This window comes from Apaloderma vittatum, unplaced genomic scaffold, assembly GCF_000703405.1.
Source record: "Apaloderma vittatum isolate BGI_N311 unplaced genomic scaffold, ASM70340v1 scaffold23479, whole genome shotgun sequence".
Taxonomy (NCBI): domain Eukaryota; kingdom Metazoa; phylum Chordata; class Aves; order Trogoniformes; family Trogonidae; genus Apaloderma; species Apaloderma vittatum.
In genome coordinates, this window is record NW_009735085.1 from 84,502 (window position 1) to 92,866 (window position 8,365).

Here is an 8,365-nt window from a genome sequence, read left to right on the forward strand (position 1 = left end):
CTGGGCAAGTGAGCAGCTCTGTCCCCAGCTGCCCCAGCTGACGATTCAAAGGAGGGTAGCTCACTGTGCCCTTGCTCCCCCAGCACAGCTCTCTCGCTTTGAGCAGGTCTGCCCCAGGGGTGGGAGGCAGGAGCTGTCATGCACCCACCTGATGTATTCATCAAGTCCACAGAATCCTGAGGGATTTTGTGCTGTACCCAGCCCTGCTGTTCAGAGAGGGGAGGGAGAGGATACCTGGGCTTTAAGAAGAATTTGATAGATTTAGGAGGCTGTACAGAAGGGTTGGGGAGAGGAAAGAGTTAATACAAGAGGTTTTGGCATTTGACAGAGAATACTTATGTTTAACCATTCATAACTAAATCACATCATTTTAAGTGGATTCCATGTATTTCTGACTCTCACATTAATCTCTATGCAAAGAGAGTGTCTAAATATTTGTCTCTTTCAGTTCTGATATTGTAATTCTCTACCAAAACTAAGGGGGAATCCCTTGGTTGGTTTTTTTTTCCCCCCTCCCTCTCTTTTTTCTTGCCATCTTTCCTTTATTTTCTGGTAGAAGAAAGTGGTGAAAGGCTTTGGATGATCATTTAAGGAAACAAGGATTTAATAAACCCTGTGTTTGGGTACATCACAGCTTTTATGTTGGTGCTGAACTCTACATACATTAAATCCACATCATCTATCAATCTTACAGTTGCATGTCACTTATGAAAATCTACTGAGTATTGTTTTCATCTTGCCTTACAACAAGCAGCAAAGCCTCATGAATACTGAAGAGCATTGTAAATACTGCACATCTTTTATTTTTAAAGGTTTAGACAGTTTGGAATAGCGAGATTTCTTTGTTGAAAATTGCAGCTTAAAGCAATAATTCCCAGATTCCTCCTCCCCTATCTTTTTCATTTGGTGTGCAAACAAGCAGAAGCATTGCTCTGTATCATTAGTAACACCTACAGTGGTGATGCTGCTGCTGCTGCAGCTTCACCATCCTGGTGCTCTGCCCGTGCTAGCCATTAATCCAGCCCGATGTTGGTTCAAGTGTGATATTATTATTCAAATTCCATCCCACTAGGAAGCAACCAGCTCTGAGATGTATCTATTCATTTCCACTGCTTTATTGAAATCTGACAACCTGCTTTTTCTACATTTTTGAATACCGCAACTTTATGACCACACACTGCCATCACCCTGCTCTTATTTGCCTCAATAGCCCTCAGTAGTGGATCTGCCATGGGCTGAATTTAATAGAACAATATTTTACTCTTAGACAGCACCTTTCATTTTGAAGAATAAAGCCTCATTGAAATTCAGTCATCTTTGGGGCCCAGAGACGCACAGCTTCACGAACAGGGATGTTTTGGCCAGGGATACAACCAGTCTGTTTTTGTGAAGAGTGCAAAGTGACCTCTAAAGCAGATGTGAGCAGGAGGTGTGAGGTGGTTACCCAAAACACCAGGACTGCCTATTATCTGATCCTCAGTTTGGGCTAGAAAATGGGTTGCCAGGTCTCCTGAGATGATGTTATGTTGACAGATTATGAGCATGGCCTATTTGTGTTGGACTGCGTTGAAGTCAGAAATTTCCCTCTTGCAATACTTTTACATCTACAGCTCAGCCAGGAACAGCAGTGAGGTATGATCAAAGAGTTGACTAAACCTTCTCAAACAGCCACAGAAGCCTGGATTTGGCTTGAATCTCCAGGCTCATGAGGCATGGAGGAGGTTCAGTGTAGTTCCTAGTTTACAGAGACCCAGTATCTTCTGCATTGGTGTGACATCTCATTGGTTTCTTTTGTGTTTGATTGTTATCCTTGTTATCTTGTCAGTCCTACAAATGCACATTCATGTGCCATCAACTTTTTCTGCAGTATATATTGCTTATCACAAGTTAAGATCTAACAGAAACCTCACAAAACCCAAGGACTTGGTGAACCTTAGTGTTACTTGTAGGACTGAGAATTGCAGAACTGACTTCTAACCTTTCTATTTGTTCCTATTTCCATGCCAGAAAGGACAACTTCTTTCCTCCTACAGACACAAAAGCAGAGCTCCCCTGCCATCGTGCTACGAGCTGCACTGAAGCCTGAGCTATTTCAGCTGTTAGGCAGCCTTTTGTGATTTCTGTAAAAGAACTCGTGGAATCAATCTGCTGCTACTTGTCCGGGCAATTCAACTTCACTGATAGGATTAAGAGCTACCATTTCAATCTATTAGAGGCAGGAACAGTAAGTAGTCTGAACACTCACTCATAGATTATCAAGTTAACCAAGGGTAGGTACCTCAAGGCTCAAGAGCCAACCTGTTAAGATACCTTGATCCTGAATCAGAAGCAATGCAGACGAGCGCTCCAAAGCCGCACTGAAGACTCTCCCCATGCAAGTGTGCTCTAAATGAGTTATTTCAGCTGGGTTGCCAAACCAGTGAAATATAATTTCAGTGTATTACTGACTCCCCTACCTGCGTTTGCTTATAAACATCGGCTTGGGACAGGCTTCAACTCAGTTTAAGGCAGATCTTGGTATTGCATTGGGCTGTACTCAAACTATAAATTGCATTTGCCCAAAAGGAATCAGGATGTGAAACATCCACAGGTGTCATCTTAGTTTTGTGAATCCGAAATTCAGTAGAAGACGTCCTGCAAAGCCAAGACATTTCACGTGTCTGTTACTGGGAAAAGCACCACTTCCCACTTCCAGACTCCTGGCGATTCAGATGAAGTGGAACTGAGATACAAAGCAACCCTGCATTTTGACAAACAGATGTGATTTCATGAAAGCAATACCAAAACCTTGAGAAATATAAGTGATGCAGAAGGAAAGAATGCAAAGAGAGTGTGCTACCTCCCTCACCACAATCCTGCAGGCTCCCAGGCACAAACACTTTACTGGCCTGATTTTCAGAGGCTGGGGTGGGGCTGTTCACGGCATCTGAAAAGCAGACCTTTTATTTAGATCTGCAAAAAATTTGCAAGTTTGTTATTTCATCAAAGAAATCTAATCCACCTATTGTCTTCTGATCTTTCTCGTAAGATCCTTCCATATGAATAAAACTGCTTTTAAAAGCACTAACTCTCCCCACCCCACCCCCCAGCATTTCCTGTCCTCTCACCTTAAAAAACAGCTCTGAGAACTTTTCGACCAAAGCAGCCATGTGGAGCCAGAATTGTTTCAGTTTTATACAGGGCCTTTGCTCACATCCTGTCGGGTGTTAAAAATCCCTCAGCTGCTTTGCTAGGACCACCCGGCTAGTTCTGAACCACATCTGACAAAATGATACTGTTCACTTCCAGAACCCATCACACAGTTATTCTTGGATAAAAGGTAAAGCAAATAGCAGCCAACTGCTCACTGCTGCAGAAACAAAGACCATCTAGCCATTTATCAAAGCTTCAGACAACCAGCTTGCTTTAAGCTCAGCCACCTCTCCCATTACAGCTTTAAACGATAACACGCTATAATATCAGAAATGACAAATGGAACCGGGGGCCTAACCTATACACAATCAATACCTGCACTGAAATAAGAACCATCTTTAAAGTATTGACAAAGGGAGCAGGAATACATATAAAACTGCAATTTTTTCTTGAATTGTTTGGTATGGCCACTGTCAACATTCATTTGTCCATGACATTCTTGGGTTTTTTTTTTCAGGAGAGCAGCAAAACCCCAGGGTGTGCAACTATTGTCAAGCCATTATAGTCGCCCCATGTCTATTGTTTATTGCAGGGTAAGAGGAAAGGGCCGATTACAAGTGACTTCAGCAAAGGGCCAATCGCAAGTGACTTCAGCAGAGCCTTCCGCTGCAGATTAGAAACCACCGTGCCGAGAGCAAAGCAATTCTGCTTTCTGTTTTAAACTGAGATGCATAAGAAAAATTTAAGATGTCATCAGCTTCCTTCATTTTGATGGTGCTCCTCCAGCTTGGGTCAGCAGAGCTGTATCTAAAATACACCCATTAACCCTCTACAAGAGCAGAATAAAAATTCCATGTTTAGGTCATAAAGATAAGGACCTTCCTCTGAAGGATTGATGAAGGAAGCACCTTGTGGGCCAGCTACTTCCTCCTCCTGAGTTTAATAATAATACTTTGTACTTTTATAGCAACTTAAAGTGTTCACCACATTTCAGATACTCTATGAAGAATTAATAACCATCCAAAGTGCTCTGCAAATGTTCACATCCCCTTACAGATGGGGAAACTGAGACAGAGCCAAGCTGAATGGCTTGGTGAAGGTCACACAGGGCGTTGAAACAGCTGGCAATAGAAATTTAGTCTTCTGAGCCCTGGTTTGAAGCACAGATCACTCTTCTTCTGCCACACCATTTGGCCAGAAAGAAGCAAGGGGTGGTTAAGATGAAGGTGACTTGTGAAGGGAACGGTTATCTCCAGACTAAGTGTATAACCAAGAGAAGGGACTGGTCTTTGTACCAGGCAAACACAGAAGAACTGATTCCCAGAGTCCTCCACAGCACTAGAAAGAGTAAAATGACTTTTCAGCTTTTTCTAGCTATAAGTAGCTATCCCTGTGCTTTCTTTGTAGCTTGGTGAAAGGAAAGCATATAAGGAAATACATGTATGAGAGAGGTTCTGCAGTTACTTGAGACCATCACAGAAATTTAAAAGGCCATAGCTGAAGGTACGTAAGTAAGGATCTGTGTTATGTGCTATCACCCTATTTTGTGTGAATGACAGCTTGCCTGGGCATGGCCCTTTGGGTCTGTAACCACAGCAAATACTGGTTCAGTGACGATGGGGATGGGGAAACAGAACACCTCACAAATGTTATGGCTGCCTCAGGACAGCAGGGAAGAGGGAACACGTTGTGCACTACATGCAGGGCAAGGTTTTCTCTCAGCCATAGTGCCAGCCTGCCCAAAGGTGGGAGAACCTTGTGGTCAACGTTGCCCATGGGCCTGGCTGCAGGAGGCAGCAGGGCGAGGTGTACAACGGCACAGCCTGTGCTTGGCCTTAACCAAGAGAAGCTCCACAGCAGTAGGAAACAACTTCAAACCCTTGCACTGCAGAGAAAATATGTTATATGATTGTTCCTGTCTGCAGTGGGAGGTGCATTTTCTGTTGCGCTGTGTAAATAGGCTCATGACATTAAATTCAAAAATAGTCCTTTCCCTGGAGAATAAACTTAAAGAGGGGAAAGGCTGACTATTAAAATGGGAAACTGAGGCACAAAAGCAACTTTCCTGTGGCAAGACTGCCCACAGAAGAAATGGGCAGCAAACTATCTCCAAAACAGAGCCCAGGCCATATCCAGCACTGACTGCAAGACCCCGGCACCTCTTACCACCCGGGCAGCTCCAGGCAGTCAGAGCTGCGCTGCTGGTGCGAGGAGCTGGGTGACCAAACGCAGCCGTGAAGAGCCTCCACCAGCAGAATTGCACTCTGATATGCAGCTTGCTGGGTCATTTTGTGCCAGATTTCCAGCTACACCTTAGAAAGGGAAAGATCTGGCAAAGTGGCTGTATTTTGCGCATCAGGGCTTTAGAAACTTCAAAGAAAAAGTGACTTAGAGAAGAGAAAGTGCGAACAAAGAAACAAACAGTTGGAGATCAGCCGAGTGTTCCTGAAGGATACCCTAAAAAGTGCCACGCATTGCTGAGTGAGTGGGACACCAGTCAGGGAAAACCCTTTTTATAGTAAGATGTTAAAAAGAGTGAAAAAGGAGGCGAGTGAGGCTCTGGGGCTTGGCAATTGAGCTGTTGGGTCAGAGGAGCAAATCCATAGACCTGCTTTAGGGCTACTTACTTCACCTCCTTGCCCTCCTGAAAAGTGGGAGTAAGTTTTTAAATAGCTGGCCTGCTTTGGCTAAGCCTTTGAAGTTTTTGGGTGGGAAAAGTTATTTATTATTGGCTGTCATTGGCATGTAAATAAGTAAATACACCCACTCCTGTTTTGGAGGCAGCATGAAACAGGAGGGAACCTGCTACATGATTTCAGAAAAAAACCCTTGCTGTCTCCCGTGTCTTACTTCGGCATGCAGTGCTGGTGGCTGTTATATTCTGCAGGGATCATTTCCAAAATGTTTCAGTCTGTGCTGGGGTTAGACCGCTCTCTGCTTCGATGAATGAGTTGCCTTGGATGAAGAGTGTGACAGGGCGGGTAGGGGGCACAGGATGCTCTGCACATGTCCCCTCAGCTCCGGTTGTTTCCTCGTGAAAAAACACCAGATGCCCATGCCAGATCCAAGACAAGAGCTGAACTACTGAATCTGAGCACTTTCTGAGTGCTAGTGTGGTCTGGAGAATGTGCTCACAGCAGGAGGAAGGTATAGTGACACGCCAAGTTTAATATTGATTTTAGCATTGCTGGGCAGATTAGGCCAAAACAGAATAATCCGTTAACCCCAAAATGTGGAGGAGTCAGCAAATTTGCTAGAGTTCTCTATTCAGGACACCCAGCTCCCAGCTGTCTAATCAATATTTATCTGCAAAGGGGACGCTGCATGTCACCTCGTTAGCTCCCTGCACGGTGGCACTGCCGGAGTGAGCTCTTCTCCCCACAGCCCCGCAGCCCTGTCAATAGCGAGGGGAATTGATGGAGCGGTTGAACACGGGGACGTGGTGGATCACGATGGTGCCGGGCTGGAAAGGCAGCTTTCCCCAGAAGTAAAGGATAGCTGTCACCCTCCGGAGGGAGGCTCAAAAATGGTTTGGAACCTACAAGTCTATGAGTCTTTTGCTGTAGAAATCAGGCCATTAGGCTGCCTCAGACTTGGGCCCTGAGGATTCAAGGGCAGGAAAATATCTCTGTGCTAAAAAGCTGTATAAAGCAATTATTAGCATTATTATTCACTACTACAGTTATTGCAATATTGCACTATGCATACTGCAATAGACTTGCTTTCTAGTAACTGGGCTTTATAACAGCATGTTAGGTTTGTGCTACAAAGAAAGTGTAAGCTAAGTTAGTTTAGAAGAGAGCAGTAATATAATGAGTAAAAGGTTAAAAGAGATGAAAATAATGCAAGTCATTATTAAAAATCTCTAAAGAGCACAGCAAGAGTGGAGATGAATATCATACAGGATTTTGGAAAAAGGGGTGGAAATGGAATTAGGATATAGAAGACAAAGGTAGTTGGTAGAATATGAATACAAAAAAGGGCTACCTTTTCAAAGGTATTTAAGGAGGTTGAAGCGCAGGTAGTTTTAACAGCATTTTTGCAAGTGCTGAAGCAGGTTAGAAAAGAATCAAGGCTTTAATCTGCTGAGGTTCTTTTTAAAATCCTACTAGAATTTCATCTCAAGATGTGTAACTATCCTAAAAAATCTGGCCCTAATCATTCAAGTAAATTGAATTATGTTCTAGAATAAGAGTTTCCTTGTAGTCAGTCTGAGGTCTCTATGCAGTTGTCAAATTGAAAAAAAAATGAGCAAGGAAAGCAAATAAAATAAGGGTATTTGATGCAGCAGCTCTCTCATAAACACTGTTAAAACAAAGACATAAACATAGCCTGAGTTGGTGACTTAGTCTGCTGAACTTTTGGGAGTCTGCCCAGCTAGCAGTACGCTCACTCAGAGTTCAGGTCAAAATCTTCTGTGGAAAGAAAGGCAAGGAAGGAAAAACTGTGACTGGCATCTCATCTACCCCTGCTTTCCTGCATGTGTTGCTGATCAGAGCAGAGGCTGATTAAGTACAAAACTCTAGAAACAGATTAGGGGACAGAAGCAGCAAACTCCTACACTCATAATTTACACACAGAGCCTAATGACTCCTTACCCCACTCTGTATATACCTCCCACCAGCCTAGGATTCATTTTTTTTTGTTTAAACGTTTTTTGTCAAGGATCGTGGGATCTCAAGGGAGAGGTAGGTTGACTACAGGAGCAATGATCCTGGATGGTGATATCTAGTAAATAAAATGGGCCAACACCCACGCCCTGGCATGGCAGAGCTAACCTCTCCTCCCCTCCAAATCGGCACAGCCACATCCCTGTCATCTCCTGGCTTGCACTGCTCGCTCATCTCTGCCTTGGCATTGTCCTTGCACAGCTCCCCCAAAGCCAAGGAGGCATGGATGCATCTCACTGCTCATCTGGGATGCAATATTTAGCCCTTACAACAGACACACCACAAACCAGCACACAGACTATCCCCAGACTCCACTGGGTAAAGCAGATGTCCCTACGAAATGAGTCTGTGAGTCCTTGCAGAAGATACTTGATAGCAAAGGAAGCCTCAGCACCCTGTGATGAGGCAGTTGCTACGGTAACTACTTTTTTGCTTTTAGAGAAAAGCCAAGTAAACAAGCATGTAAATAGACTTAAGAGCCACGTAAATTGTTGGTGAACCTATTCTGGTTACCTTGACGATAAAGTATTACTCTTCCAGGATTTAAACTTTCTTTGGCATGT